The sequence below is a fragment of the Benincasa hispida genome, chromosome 3 (genome assembly GCF_009727055.1).
Source record: "Benincasa hispida cultivar B227 chromosome 3, ASM972705v1, whole genome shotgun sequence".
Lineage (NCBI taxonomy): Eukaryota > Viridiplantae > Streptophyta > Magnoliopsida > Cucurbitales > Cucurbitaceae > Benincasa > Benincasa hispida.
In genome coordinates this window covers 43,213,664-43,229,366 of record NC_052351.1, presented here as the reverse complement: position 1 = coordinate 43,229,366, position 15,703 = coordinate 43,213,664, and positions in this window count along the sequence as shown.

The following is a 15,703-nucleotide window of genomic DNA, read 5'->3' as shown; positions in this document are numbered from 1 at the left end:
TGGAACTAGAGGTGAGGGATCCGGTGCAGCTAAGCAGAAAGGAGTAGCTGGACGACCCCAACAACAATAGCAACAGCAGCAGCAGGAAGGTAGAGTATATGCTATGACACACCAGAAAGTGGAAGAAGCTCTAAATGTCGTAAATGGTACGATAACTTTATGTAATCAATCCGCTTATGCATTATTTGATCCTAGTGCTACGCATTCATTCATATCTAGCATATGTGCATTACATATAGATAGAGTGCCTGAGCGTATGAATGAGGATTTGTTTATCTCTACGCCTGTAGGAGATACTCTAGTGGTATGTGAGTATTATAGGAATTGAGAAGTAATTCTTGGAAATCAGAATTTATGGGTTGACTTGATTTCATTAGAATTAATGGAGTTTAATGTTATCTTAGGTATGGACTTCCTAAGTAAACACTATGCCATTATGGATTGTTTTAGAAGAGAAATAGTATTTAGAAAACTGGGTGAGAAAGAAATAACCTTGGTAAGAAGTAAAAGAATACTTCCAGGAAGTTTAATATCAGCAATGAAGGCTAGGAAACTGTTGAGTAAGGGATGTGAAGCCTATTTAGCCTATGTAGCAGTTTCACAGGATAAGAAACTCGTATAGATGATCTCTTCGATCAGTTAAAGGGAGCCACAATGTTCTCTAAGATAGATTTGAGATCAGGTTATCACCAGTTGAAGGTGAAAGACATAGATATTCCAAAGATTACATTCAGAACTAGATATGGACATTATGAGTTCCTAGTAATGCCGTTTGGATTGACAAATGCTCCTGCGGTATTTATGGACTTAATAAATAGGATATTTCATCATTATCTGGATCAGTTTGTGATAGTCTTCATAGACGATATACTAGTGTATTCTAGTAGTGCAAAGAAGCACAAAGAACATCTGAGGATGGTGTTGCAGATGCTAAGGGAAAAGAAGTTATATGCCAAATTTAGTAAGTGTGATTTTTGGTTAAATCAAGTCGTATTCCTTGGGCATATAGTTTCAACTGACGGAGTTAGCGTAGATTTCCAAAAAATAGAAGCAATAATCAATTGGGAACGACCCCTGAATGTAACCGAAGTACGCAGTTTTCTGGGTTTAGCAGGTTATTATAGGAGATTCGTGAAGGGCTTTTCTAAGATCGCTCTGCCGTTGACAAAATTGACCAGAAAAGATGTGAAGTTTGAGTGGTCACTAGAATGCGAGCACAGTTTTCAGGTATTGAAACAGAGGTTAGTGTCAGCACCAGTATTAACTCTACCTACACCAGGTAAGGAGTTTGAAGTCTATTGTGATGCATCCCGACAAGGGTTAGGATGTGTGCTGATGCAGGAGGGAAAGGTAGTAGCTTATGCTTCTTGACAGTTAAAGAAGCATAAATTTAACTACCCTACGCACGATTTGGAGTTTGCATCAGTTGTGTTAGTTCTAATGTTGTGGAGACATTACCTATTTGGTGAGCATTGTCACATATTTACGGATCATAAGAGTCTGAAGTATATCTTTGATCAGAAGAAGCTGAACTTGAGGTAGAGAAGATGGATCGAGTTGATAAAAGATTATGACTATACCATTGAAACTAAAGAGAAGAGAGTTCAGTCTACAAGAAGCTGGCATAGGACGTGGATCGATCATGACGAAAATGGACTTCTCCGTAATGTAATAAAATAGTCACAGTCCCTTCTCGACCAGACGAAGAAGATATGAATTCCATGACTATCACCCAGGTAAAGCAAATGTGGTAGCTGATGCTTTAAGTCGAAAGACCAGATCAGCTAGAGCTAGTATCAATTCAGTGAAGGGTACACTTATTCATGAGTTGTATAATGCTAAGGTAGCATTATCAATCAGTCAAATAAGAGGATTACTAGCTTCATTTGAAGTACGTCCTACTCTCATAGAAGATATTCTACGTGAGCAATTAAAGGATTCTGATCTTTAGAAGTTAGCTGAAGAAGTAAGTAAAGGATTGAGGACGGACTATCAATTAAGAGCCGACAAAGTGCTACTAAAAGAAGGAAAGGTATGCGTACCTAAGGACTTAGCACTTAAACAAGCTATTCTAGAATAGGCACATAGTTCAGCCTATGCTATGCATACAGGTAGTACGAAGATGTACAGAACATTAAAGAGATCGTATTGGTGGCCTGTTATGAAATGAGAAATAGCGGAGTATGTTGACAGGTGTCTAATATGTCAACAAGTTAAACCGGAAAGACAGAGCCCAACAAGATTACTTAATCCACTCCCAGTACCAGAGTGGAAGTGGGAGCATATTACAATGGATTTCCTATTTGGATTACTTAAGACACCAACGAGCTATGATGGTATATGGGTAATTGTGGATAGATTGACAAAAACAGCTAAGTTTTTACCTTTTAAAGTTATTTATACCCTAGACCAATTAACTAAGTTGTATGTTGATCGAGTTGTGAGTCAGTTTGGAGCTCCAGTTTCAATTGTATCAGATCGAGACTCCAGATTTACATCGAAGTTTTGGCCTAGTTTGTAGAAAGCTATAGGAACCAAATTATATTTCAGTACTGCTTTTCATCCACAGACAGATGGTCAGTCTGAGCGGACAATCTAGACATTAGAAGACATGCTGAGAGCATGTATATTACAATTTAAGGGCAGTTGGGATACGCATCTGTCATTAATCGAATTTACGTATAATAACAGTTACCATTCGAGTATCGGGATGGCACCGTATGAGGCACTATACGGAAGACCATGTAGGACTCCGATATGCTGGAATGAAGTTGGTGAAAAGAAATTACTAGGTCTAGAACTTGTGCAACAAACATCAGATAATGTTAAGATTATAAGAGATAATCTTAAGACGGCTCGAGATAGACAGAAGAGTTATGCCGATAAGCGGAGAAGAGAATTGAAGTTCGAAGTTGGTGATAAAGTATTTCTTAAGTTTTCTCCATGGAAAGGAATACTCAGGTTTGGTAGGAAAGGGAAATTAAGCCCGAGATATATTGGACCCTACGAGATAATAAAAAGAGTTGGCTCGATGACAAATCGATTGGATTTACCTCCAGAGTTATCTCGTATTCATGATGTTTTTCATGTGGCAATGCTTAGAAAGTATGTGCCAGATCCTATCCATGTGTTGCCGGAGCAACCAGTACAGTTGAGAGAAAATTTGTCTTATGAAAAGAAACCAGTGGAGATTCTTGACAGAAAGGAACGGGTCTTAAGGAATAAGACAATCCCATTGGTAAAGGTACTATGGCGAAACTATAGCACAGAAGAAGCAACGTGGGAAGCCGAAGAGCGAATCAGAAACAAGTATCTGCAGTTGTTTAATTGACGGACTTGTAGCGAAATTTCGAGGACAAAATTTTCATAAGGGGGAGGTAAATGTGAACCCCGAATCCTAATTTCTCTACTTGAGTACATTCCCTACTAAGACTAGTGTGGTGAGTAGGTTGATGTGGAAACTAGTGTGTAATGGTAGAGAAAAGAGTGGAGATTAGAAGAAAAGAGGAAAATTGGAAGGTTGACTTTTGGGGGAAAATTTGGAAATTTGGCTAAGTATAGAATTTTGTGTGGGATGCGTTGGAAGGGTGTGTTGATGCGTTGGAAGGGTTGTTGGTGATGGCATACAGCTGAAGGAAAAAAGATGGAGGTGATGCGTTGGAAGGCAGCCCATGCGTCGAACGGGTCAAGTGCTGCCAAATGCCTAGCCAAGCGCCCCTGCCATGCATCGAGCAGCCATGCCTGTGTAGCGAGCGCCCTGACCGAGCGGCCATGTCTATGCGTCGAAGAGCCCTGCCGAGTGGCCGTGCATCGAACACCCCTGCCATGCGGCCAATCACGCCCATGCAACCGAGCAAGCAAGCAATGGCCAGCCTATGCCACACGCCCATGTGTCGAGCGGCCAGCCTATGCAGCATGCCCATGCATCGAGCGGCCAGCCTATGCAGCACGCCCATGCATCGGTGGCCAGTACCATGTGCCCATGCCAAGCAAGCCGTGCGATGCTACCTAGTGAGCCACGCGTCGAGGATAGGCGGCCACCCTATGCGTTGGTGATGGCTAGCTCTTGCGATGGCAAAGTTGGATTGCGATGGCAGTGAATTGGCTTGCTATGCGTTGATTAAGGCTATGCATTGAGTATGGACTATACGTTGAACATCCAAGAGTTGGATGCATATAAAGGATGAGATCACCTAAAAAAGGTCATCAAACCATGTGGCTTCTTGGGAGGAAGCCTTAAGCCTTAAGAATTTGAAGTGGTTGCATTAGATTGGAAGCTCATGCGTTGGCTACATAGGAAAAGGACACTTAGATTGCGTTGATCAAAGAATTGCGTTGTTTGTGTGAAGAGGAAACACTTGGACATACAGCTAAGTAGGTGGTATCGACTTTGGAGAAGGTTTGGACGCCTATAAATAGGATCAGAAGACTTCATTTTCAGATCACAATTCAAAATACAGTAAAAAGAATGGGAGAGTTGAGCAAACCTTGCGTTGAGGCCAAATTCCATGCGTTGATCATAGAATTTCAAAGAGGAGGCATTGGACAATGAAGCCTGAAAAGTAGCATCAATTTGGCCCAATTTACTCATGTGTTTGGAGTGATTCCAAAGCCATCTGAAAGCTAAAAGAGTCTAGTTTTCATGGTAGGGTTGCTAGAGAAGAAGCTCCAAGAAATCGGGATGGAAGCTAAGAAAAAGGCAGAAGGGTCAGGTTTTCGGATAAGTTGGGCCAGTATTAATGTTTTGAAGATTACGGCTAAACCATGAGAAGTTCTGAGTTAATATTTTAGAGTAAGATTCTTGAGAAATTTTAAAGCATATTTATAGAAGGACATATCTCTAGATAAAACCTATAACTATGAGTAATCTAAGCTTTAATTTGAATCTGGATTTTAGGATTCAAAAGGGAGCCCGAGGTGACAAAGGAACTTCTAGAGAGAAAGGTTCCTAAACGATCAAGGTGAGTGACTAAATATTTAAAATGTTTTAAGAATCCATGTGCTAAAGAAAGATCTTTCAGATAAAGACATTTTTCTAAGTTTTATTAAAGAAAATCATTGTATGACTAGTTTTACTTGAAACTCGATATCGAAGGACATTTGAGAAGGTATCTGAGTAGCCCGATACTAAAGGACACAGTTGAAAAGGTATCTAAGCAAAAGTACCCAAGTGTGGGGTAGTTCTTTTGATAAAAATCAGTTTTCTGGTCACTCACTGGGCTTTATAGCTCATGCTTTCCAAATGTTTTTCTTTTTCTTCCCAGATAGTGGAAAGGTGAGAAGTTCTAGGGCGTTGCTAAGGTCAAGGTCTGCCACAAGCCATATTTACAATTCTGGAGGGTTTTATAGTTGTTTTTGTAAACTTCGTTATTAAGTTTTGGAGTTGTATAAATGTTACGTTGTTGTAATAAAATGGGTCTACTTAATGAGTTGTAAGTTGAATTTTGTTCGTTGGTATCAGAGTTATTTTCGCAAGAGTTATTAGGCAGTAAGTGTCAACAAAAGGGTTGATAACTGCTGCAGTCACGCCCTTCCTCAGGCTCGAAGGGTAGTCTGGGGCGGGGTGTGACAAGCAAAGCTTACTCTCTTTAAGACGTTTCGCAGCTCTGCCCCTTGTGCAAGCAGTTCAACAATGATCATGTCGTCCCAAGATAAAATAGTCTAGATAATATTGTCTCGAACAGAACTGCACTGGAACTGATCAGAAAATTGACACCCTTCAAGATTAATTTGCTCGAAAAACGTAAATGCAGAATGCAGAGGAGAGAATTGGTTTATGTTCTGTGTCTTCCTTCTGAAGCACTGAAGGCCAATTTATAGGCCATGGAAGTGCGTGAAGAAAAGGAAACGAGTGATTGACCTCACAATGCAGCAACAGTACGAGCGTGGTGGACGACCATGCCAATATCGATTTTCTTTAATAAAAAAATCAAAAGAAATTTGTAAAAACTTATTAATTTTTAATAAAAATAACTTGACCAGACGAACGGCGAAGTGTGCGTATGGGATGACCACCATACCCACATTTGCCTATCTTCTCACCCCTCTAAAACATGGACACCCCTTGGGGGCCAAACCCACAACTAGAGGTGAAGGTATTTGAAGGGGCTTCTCCTTGTTGATTTAAGTAATGTGAGATTCCCATCTTCCATTTTTTTCAATTTAAAAATGAATTTTCACGAACAATCTCCCGCTTGAAAATTTAAAAACCATACGAAAACATTTTTTCCTGTCATTGAGCAATATCAGTCTTGACAATAATGTGCTTAAGCAAAAATATCTTGCGACTTGAACCTTTACGTAGTAAATATGATTCAGAACATACTACAGTAACTCTTGATTTTTGAACTTTATCTCTAACAATATCTCACACACAGCATTATTAGGGTATAGTTCGAAAGCCCATGCGTTAAAACTTAGCATGTGTATCCCAGTTTAGTCAATGCTCTAGAGAAACAAGGTCACCTCTTCATCAATAGAAAGGAACGCCAGAAAAAACATTGTGAACTCCCCCCAAGAAAAAATAGCGGTAAGTGATGAGGGGGCGGCTTAATTGTGGTAGTCATTGCGACCTCATTCCATTTTTGGAGGATTCGTTCCTTTTCCTGCAGCTGAGAAGCTAGGATGGCTCTTACGTAAGGATTATATTGCCCTCAATTTTTATGAAATACAAGATGCTCATTAAATAATACGAAACTAATCTTCACTTCGACAACTCAAAATATTCAAATACATTTGTACGTTCTATTATAGATATAGCATAGTAATTGAAGTCTCATTCATCTTATTATTATTTATTTGAAATATATATAAAAAAAAAAAAAAAAAGACAATTAGAGATTTGGTGAGATTATCAAATTTTTAAGATACTTATTTTGAATTACGGGGCGTAAAACAAAAAAATATGCTGATTCGGGTTGGGTATACTATATTTAATTTATAACGAAACCCCCGCCCTTAACCCATTAACGAAAAAGTATAAAATTCCATAGAAAGCGGCCTCCACTTCCACATTCACATAGGTGAGTCTATCAAGAGTACTTCTGTAGCTAGGTACTCCACTTGACATCAAGTATAGATCTCATTAATAACTAAGTTCAACCTTTCTTATGCTTCCGGATATCATGCTCAACCCTAGACCATTGGAAGGGAACTCTGTGTTGACATGATTCACTTCATATCACTTATGATCAATTATTACCCGTTGAATATGTTTCTTGGGATCTCCAGTCTACAATCTGGATTTTTCTCACAGTGATTAATCTTTCTATAGATATAAGTCTCATCCTTAGTTTTGAAAACCTTCTCTAACTAGTCCTATCGTCAAAGAATCTGCCAAGTTTTCATCAATCGTTATGTGATCCACTCTAACTGCACTAGTAGTGAGTATTAGAGTATATCAACAAGCAGCAGAAGCAACAAGGATCAATAATCACTTTAATTCATTAAATTTGGCAGAAACTAAAGCAAGCTCATACTAAAACAAGAGGGTTTCAAGTCATACCTTTGTAGAACTTCTTCAAATCTCGATTTTCAACTGCAAACTTCTCCAAATTTTGTTGTAGACCACTTCAAGATCTTCCCCACTATTCTCTTGGAGCTTTAGATTGAGTTGTGGGACTCAAAATAAGCTTGAATGAAGGGAACTTGGAGAAGAACTCACAGCAACAACCCATTTGAAGAACAACTTCTTCAGCACAAAATTTTCAGCAAAAAATCTATAGATGCATGCCTCAATTCCACTTCAATCTTCTCAATATATTGCAGGCTATCATGCAAAGAAGATGGTTGCATGAGATGCAACTCATGCTTGGAATTTTTGAAGCCAAAATAGGTGATTTGATTCTTGCTGAATAGAAGCCAAGGAAGAAGGTTTAATGGAAAAAAGCATAATTCCATTTTTGTGTTTTTCTAAACTTTTTCCAATTTTTATCAAATGAATTCAAAAATCAATTTGATTTCTAAAATTAAAAATATTATTAATTTTACAAAATTAATTTTTTAATAAAATTATAAATTATTATTATTTAAAAAGTTTAAATAATTCTAATTAATTTAATATTAAATATTAAATTAATTTTACACAAATCCACCTTCATATATTTAAATAATATTTAAATATTAATTCTCCTATTTCGTTTAATTCTTAAAATTAAACGTGTAATTATATCTCATATAATTACTAATTCCTTTAATTATAATTTGAACATTTCAAATTAACTTATCACGCTACTCTAAAGCTTATCCATTTACGAGCTAGTAGGGGGCCTCGTGAACCTACAGATCATGGGCTCCAACGATCTGAGATTAATTGGCTAAACTCATTACACCGAACTAACCCTCATTCGTTAACTAATGGGTCACTCCACTAAAGCCCATAGTTGAACTCCCCTTCCTGTAGATATATTATGTTCACTCGATATAACCATGATTAATAAGTTAACCCTTCACAGGTTGTTCGTAATAATGGTTGGGTCAAATGTCTATTTTACCCCCGAGATTACCTCTTGTTCCTTAAGTCCCACCAATCCTCTAATAAACAATTGATTTGTGATCCACTCCACAAACTGAGTCCCTCTCAGGCCAATGAGAGTGTGGGGCCCCTTGTTCAAGACCCGGAGTTAGTACTTAAGGGAACAACCTCTCTACTATCTCTAAACGCGGGTACGAGTGAATTTCTTCTTGCACCCTAGTCCCCATCTATCTACCCTGTCTTACCCCTAAAATGGAGGTTTATTGAGCCGATGCTGCTGAGTCAATTCTCACCTATGCAAATCTAAGGATAATCCCGAATAAACAGGAGTTAATAGTTAGCTCAAGATTAAGGTCAAGTTACCTAGGTCATCGCTTTAAAATAGTCAGTCTTAAACAGTAAAAAGCGTTATAAAGTAAGAGTGACTGATTTCATGATCCGATCTTGTACAAACCCATTTGCACAGGACGCCCCACTCCTCATCTCATAACATGTATGAATTAGGATCATTTCGTTTGTAGCACTTTACAACTCTTTATAACAACTACAGAGTAGGCTACATCCAATAGTGTTACCAGAATAAGGCATCCAACCTTATTCATATACTATAGATCATTTTGACTATTTACTCGAACCTGATCCACTTTTATGTCTCCACATAAAGTTCAAGTACTCATGTAATAGTCGTGGGTCTTTTAGGTTTATTGAATTTCTAATAAGCAATACATTTATTCAATAACAACTTATTGAATTTTCAGAATAAGTTTTATTGTTTACAAACCATGAGTTTTAGGACATAAAACCCAACAATGAGAAACTCTCTAATGGTACAGTGCTTATGGCATTTTTTCGTCTCTTTCCATTGTAATAACGGATTCGAACTTTTGCGATTGCAGAAGTACTATCGCAATGGACCAATACAACTAGTACCGGTTTTTCCTATAGGGGAATCTCTAATTGCAAACTTATAAGCCAACCTGCTTCATCACTAGTTGTTGCTAGTGCTATAATTTTTGACTCCGTCATAGATCGGACTAAAATAGTCTGTTGTAGATCCACATTGAAAGGACCTTTGAGCGAAAGTGGATCCCCCAAATCCCAATTTTTTAGAATTGAAAAATTTACAGAGAAGAAGAAAAAACTATGCATTTGAACTTAAACAAACATATAGCATGCTAAAAATAAATTAGGGTTACAGTAAACCTCACCTTTGAAGACAAACTTCACAAATTCCTCCTCTATGAAATTTACGAATCGAAAATAAAATTGGCCAATTGGGCACCACCGCAAGGAGACCTTAGTATTCTCTGGGATGAGAACCCAAGAAGAGTGGGCATTAACTATTTTGGATTTTTTATGGAAAAAGGAATAGAGAGGAAGAGATGAAGATGATACTGTAACTTTTCTCTATGATCACTTACCAAAAACTTAACCCTATGTGTTTTTGCAGGAATAAGAAGTTACCAACCAATTTTCCCACTTCCACGATTAGGAGAGAAAAATATCCCTTAATTAATTTTAAATAATTAAATATTAATAAATATATTTAATTAAATAAATAATTTAATATATATTAATATGATAACTACCTTATCATATAATATTTATTAAATTATATGTTATATCAAATATAACATATAACCTATAGTTTTAATATTGTATCATATACAATATAACCAATAGTTTCTTTTCTCTTACTAATGACATCTTTTATAAATCACATTTATATTAAATTTAATAATATGAATTCAATTCACATAATTAATATTCAAATATTTATTTCCTCTCAAATAAACTTTATATTATAATGTATCAAATACATTATAACAATTATATCATATATAATTAATTTAACTTAACTTAATTATATCATATATAATTCATTCCCTCAATTAATTTGAATAATTCAAATTAATCTAAAAACTAATTCTCATTAAATCTCGTTGAGCTACCGAGGAGACCTCATGGACCTGTAGCTAGAAGCTCCAATGGTACATGAATAATTAATTAAACTCTTTAATTAAATTATTCAGCATCTGTTAACTATCGAGTACTCCACTAAAGACCGACAGTTTTATTCTTTACACTACAGATATACTTCTATGTCCGTTGGATGTAACTAATCAACAGTATGATGATCCTTCACAATTTGCTCGTAAGTACAGTTGGACCAAAATTACCGTTTTGCCCCTATAGTTACATCTAACTCTCTAAAAACCACTGACCCCTCTAATGAACAATAAATCATAGTCCAACTATGACCAAATCCCTCTCGTGCCAGGAGAGGGTGTGACACCACATTGTTCAAGCCCTAGAATCAGCTCTTAAGAGAGCAATTTATCTACTTGCCCTGACATTGGGAAGGAGTGAATTCCTTCTTGTGTAGCTGTGTTCCCAGATTCCCAATAAGACGAATCCCTAAAATGGTAGGCTTGTTGAGTCGACGATCTAGCCACTCTCACCCATACAAATCAAAGGACTGCCCTCATAGGCAAGAGTTCACACTCACTTAGGATTCAGATCACGTTACCTATGGCCATCCTGGTGAAATGTAAGTCTCTATTATGAACGGCGTTATATAATGAGACTACACATTTCGTGGTCCACGAGGCAACCGTAGGGAAAAAACCGGTTGGGACATGAAACTAAAGCAACCCTATCCATTTCTAGAGATCGAATAAAGCGTCATGCAAAAATGTCATCCTTTAGAGACCGAGGGATGTGTTGTCACACGTCATGCTCCCACTTATTATAAACACTTTCTCCATTCACCTTGATAATAATCTGTACAAATACCACCTGTAGAGGGGGACACCCATGGTGCCTCGAGACCGAGTATAAATCTAACAGTGTGAAATTTAAGGAGAAACATGAAAAGGATAAAATGAAGTATCATATACCCAATTTTTCTCGAGGTGAGTATTTTACCTAGGGTTAATTAACTTATTAGAAAAAATTTGCCTACTGATTTTGTCTAAGTGCTTGTTTAATTTGTCCAAAAACAACATTTTTATTCGAATAGTTAAATAATTTTGATTAATATCTATTAAACTCTTTGATAAACTTTAATCAAACTTGCATGCATGTAACAAATCTATCTAATTCACCTTTTTAGGTAGGTAGAGCTGTTATGTTTCCGTCAACTTAAATACCCCAACTAGACAGAACTCGCCTTAGACAAAAGGTTTCTTATAGATATATTTGTTATATTGTTAATTTTTTATTAAGAATCAATTTAATCCTATTAAACTGATTAAAAGATTAAACAAAGATTTCTAATCTTTTTAGAAACGTGATCTTAGGTCTATGTGAATCGTATTTTAAAACAAGTTTAAAAGATGATTATAATCTAAGGTTTACATGCAACTCTAATTATTGATTTTAATTTCAAATTTCATTTTGTTATAACAACTATAAACAAAATAAATAAATTAGAACCATACATTGCATGTTTTGACAAACTTTAGTAAATTATAACAATTATAAATTAACTTAAAGTAGTGTCATGTTTTATACAATTTTATTTCATTACTAACATATAACAATTATGTAATAAAGTAATAAAATTATTAATAACATACTATAAACTTACATTCATACTATATATTATAACTCTTATAATATAAATTATACATGTATTTGTTAATAATACATGCATGCATATATTATAACATTTATACTATATGATGCATGAGCATGCTATATTAATTTAAACATGTATATATATATATATATAATATAAATTAATATATATAAAGTTCATTTGTATATGTATGTATATATGTATATGTATGTATATATATGTATATGTATGTATATATATGTATGTATGTATATATATGTATGTATGTATATATATGTATGTATAAAACATACATCACATGTATATTAATAATAATAATTAATGGACCGAGATAGGACACCTAAAAGAAATATGAAGGACTAATTATTATAAGAATAAAAGTCAATCGGTTCAAAACAAGCGAACCGGGCCATACAAATCAAATGACAACCCCCCATAGGCAGGAGTTCACAATTCACTCAGGATTCAGGGCATGTTGCCTATGGTCATCCTGTGAAATGTAAGTCTCTATTATGAATGAGTTATATAATGAGACTAAATATTTCGTGGTCTGGTCTTATACAAACTCCTTTATATAGAATATCTCCGCTCACATGTCCCCACATAAATTATCAGAATCAAATCATTTGTAGCACTTTACAACAATTGTAACACCTACAAAGCGGGTCATACTCGTAGTGTCACCAGGATAAGGTATCCAACTTTATCCATCTACTACGGATCATTTAGGTTATCACTTAAAATATGATTCACCTGTATGTCTCTACATACATGTTTAAGCTATAAAATAACTTTAGGTGTTAGTTTATTGGTTTGTGGTTAATGCAACTAATTTTGAAATAAAACATCAAATATTTTATTACATAAATAAAATGTTTACATTACAATTACAAACTAAGACCCTATGAGATTTAGAGCATTAACCCCAACATCTTGGACTTCCGAGAGACGGCTCCGCCTACTATATTAAGAATATAGACACTAATAGCCTTTAAATCATCTGAAATATAGTTCATCGTTGAACCGTTGGACAACGGAAAACTTCTGATAATATAATCTTAGGTTATGGGTTTTCTGTGTGAATGAAATAAAAATTGTCTATGTGAATGAAATATTATTAAGAAAATAATAAATAAAAATATATATTTAGATTAATAAAAAAACATTTTACACTTTGTAAATAAATTTAAATATTTATTATTTATATCATATTCACATTAATATTATTATGTTGCTAATTGCATATGTTTGATAACTTTTTTACAATATAATAGAAATGTCAATTCATCCTTATATCAATGTCAAATCTATGGATATGTATAAATATTGATGGACATATCGGTATGTCCAATGGCGAAGCCAAGAATTTTATATAAGGAAGCACTATATGTACAAGTCTAACAAAAAATCTAATAAATAAATATAAAAACATATTCATAACTTTATATATTACCTAATTTATTATATTACAATTGCTCTCTACAAGTTTTCATGTTTTAAAATCAATTCTGACTCTTCACTTACTTCTGGTTTGAATAGATAACAACATAAACAAAATGTAATATCCTTTAAAATGTTATATTCTGACTAATTAGAATATTCACCTAACCAAGCTATATTAAATCGTCTTGACTTTATACCATAATTCTTAAGTGGAAAAATATGATTTCGAGGTTAACAATGACCTTTTAGTAAATATGTTAAATGAACTTGATCTCGAATATTATAATTACAATAATAAATTTTGGTTCTTAGACCAGGATGTGCAAGAAGTTTTTCTAGATTGATTTCTGTATCAGATCGATTAGAATCCAAAATATTTTTCTTCTTTGAAAAGATGATACATTTACAGTCTCTATTGTTGTTTTTCTTTTATAATATCTCTTCATATTAATTTTGAATTAACTTTACAAAAGTATTAATAATAAGAATATTACATTCTATTATATAGATTTAAAGGCATAAAAAACTTAAAAGTCTAAGAAGATTTTAAAACTTACTTGTCAAGTTTGAATGTCTAAACGATTGACAGCAAATAATCCTCTTGCTTGAATTTTGAAATTAATTTTAAAAACCTATATGAGTAAATGTGAATGTAAAAATTACGTGGAAACAAACAAAAAAATATATATAAAGTGTAATGTGAATATAAAAATTATGTGCAAAAAATGAACAATGTCTTTTTAATCGAATGTTATTGAGATTGAGAAGTGAATTTCGAAAAGAAAGGAAAAAAAAGTCTATAAACTTGTTGCTGATAAAAAAAAATATTGTTTGATTATTTATTAAAAAATGGCACATTATAATATTCTAAATGTCATTTATTGAAGAATGACACATTATTATATGTCACATTATTTGACCTACTTTCCTTTATTATTCTTTACATGAGTTGGGTTTAAAAGCCCATTAGAGACGAAAAATTTGGATAAAAACTCATACAAAAGTCCAAAATAAAATGTTAGAAGTAGTAAGAATTGAACTTCTATGTGCTACCAAACAACATTACACGCAAACAAGCCAACACTATTCTTATTATGCAACATGAACAGTTTTATATAATTAATACATATTACTTTATAATTTATATTAAAAATATAAAAAAGGATAAATTGAGGGGGGCATGTGCCGCTTCTAGCCCCTATGTGCCTCTGCTCAAGGATATGTCGATAAAAATTTAATATCATGTTTTGAGTTTTATATCTATTTAGTTCATAAACTTTTAAAATTAAAAATTTAATTTTTGGGTTTTTGAATTTTTTTAAATTTTATAAATCTACTATGCATAAAATTGAAAATTTGTAGTTCATTTAGATGTAAAATTTAAATTTATATATAAGTAATAAATTAATTTTGAAAATTTTTATTAAAAACATAATAGGCACAAATTTTAGAGTTCACTAAATGTAATTTATTATATATATATATATATATATATATATATATATATGGTAAATTATTTTAAATGATAAAGTTGATGAAAATATTTTACAAATAATAATAAAATATCCACATAATCTATCTACGATAGGTCAATTATACATACTAAACTTCTAGTTAATGGGCACTATTGTGCCTAACCTAGCATCACAGGTTGAGGTGTGAATATTTGCATGGAAGTTGATATGGATTGTGGATTAAGCTTATGCAAATTCCATTTTTAGCCACTTTTTTTTGTAATTTTATTTGGGTGGACTCCCTCAATAAATTTATTTCGAGAATGATTCAACACCATTTATAAGAACAAGAATTCGGTCGAGTTGCTTCGCTCAGGTCCCTCGCTTCCTCGAGAGTTGGATCTTCTGCCTAAGTTGTATCTAATCTTATACATCTCCTTTTTTTCACATAGCAAATAAAAATAAAAATAACTCAATTCAAATAAAAATAAATAAAAACTTCCACATGATAAATTTTTATCAATGAACAACTTAGCTTGCACCCAAATTTTTTTCTTTACCTTCTAACTATTAAAAAGTAGTGATAGAATATTAAAGAAACGCCCTTTCAAATTGTGTTGGAAAACATTTGTGCAAGATTTAATTCAAACTACATCTATGGTATTTGATGATAATAATAATAATAATATAATCGGTAGACACGAAAGTTGGTAGTTCAATTTGGTGCAATATTACATATGTTTAGAGCAA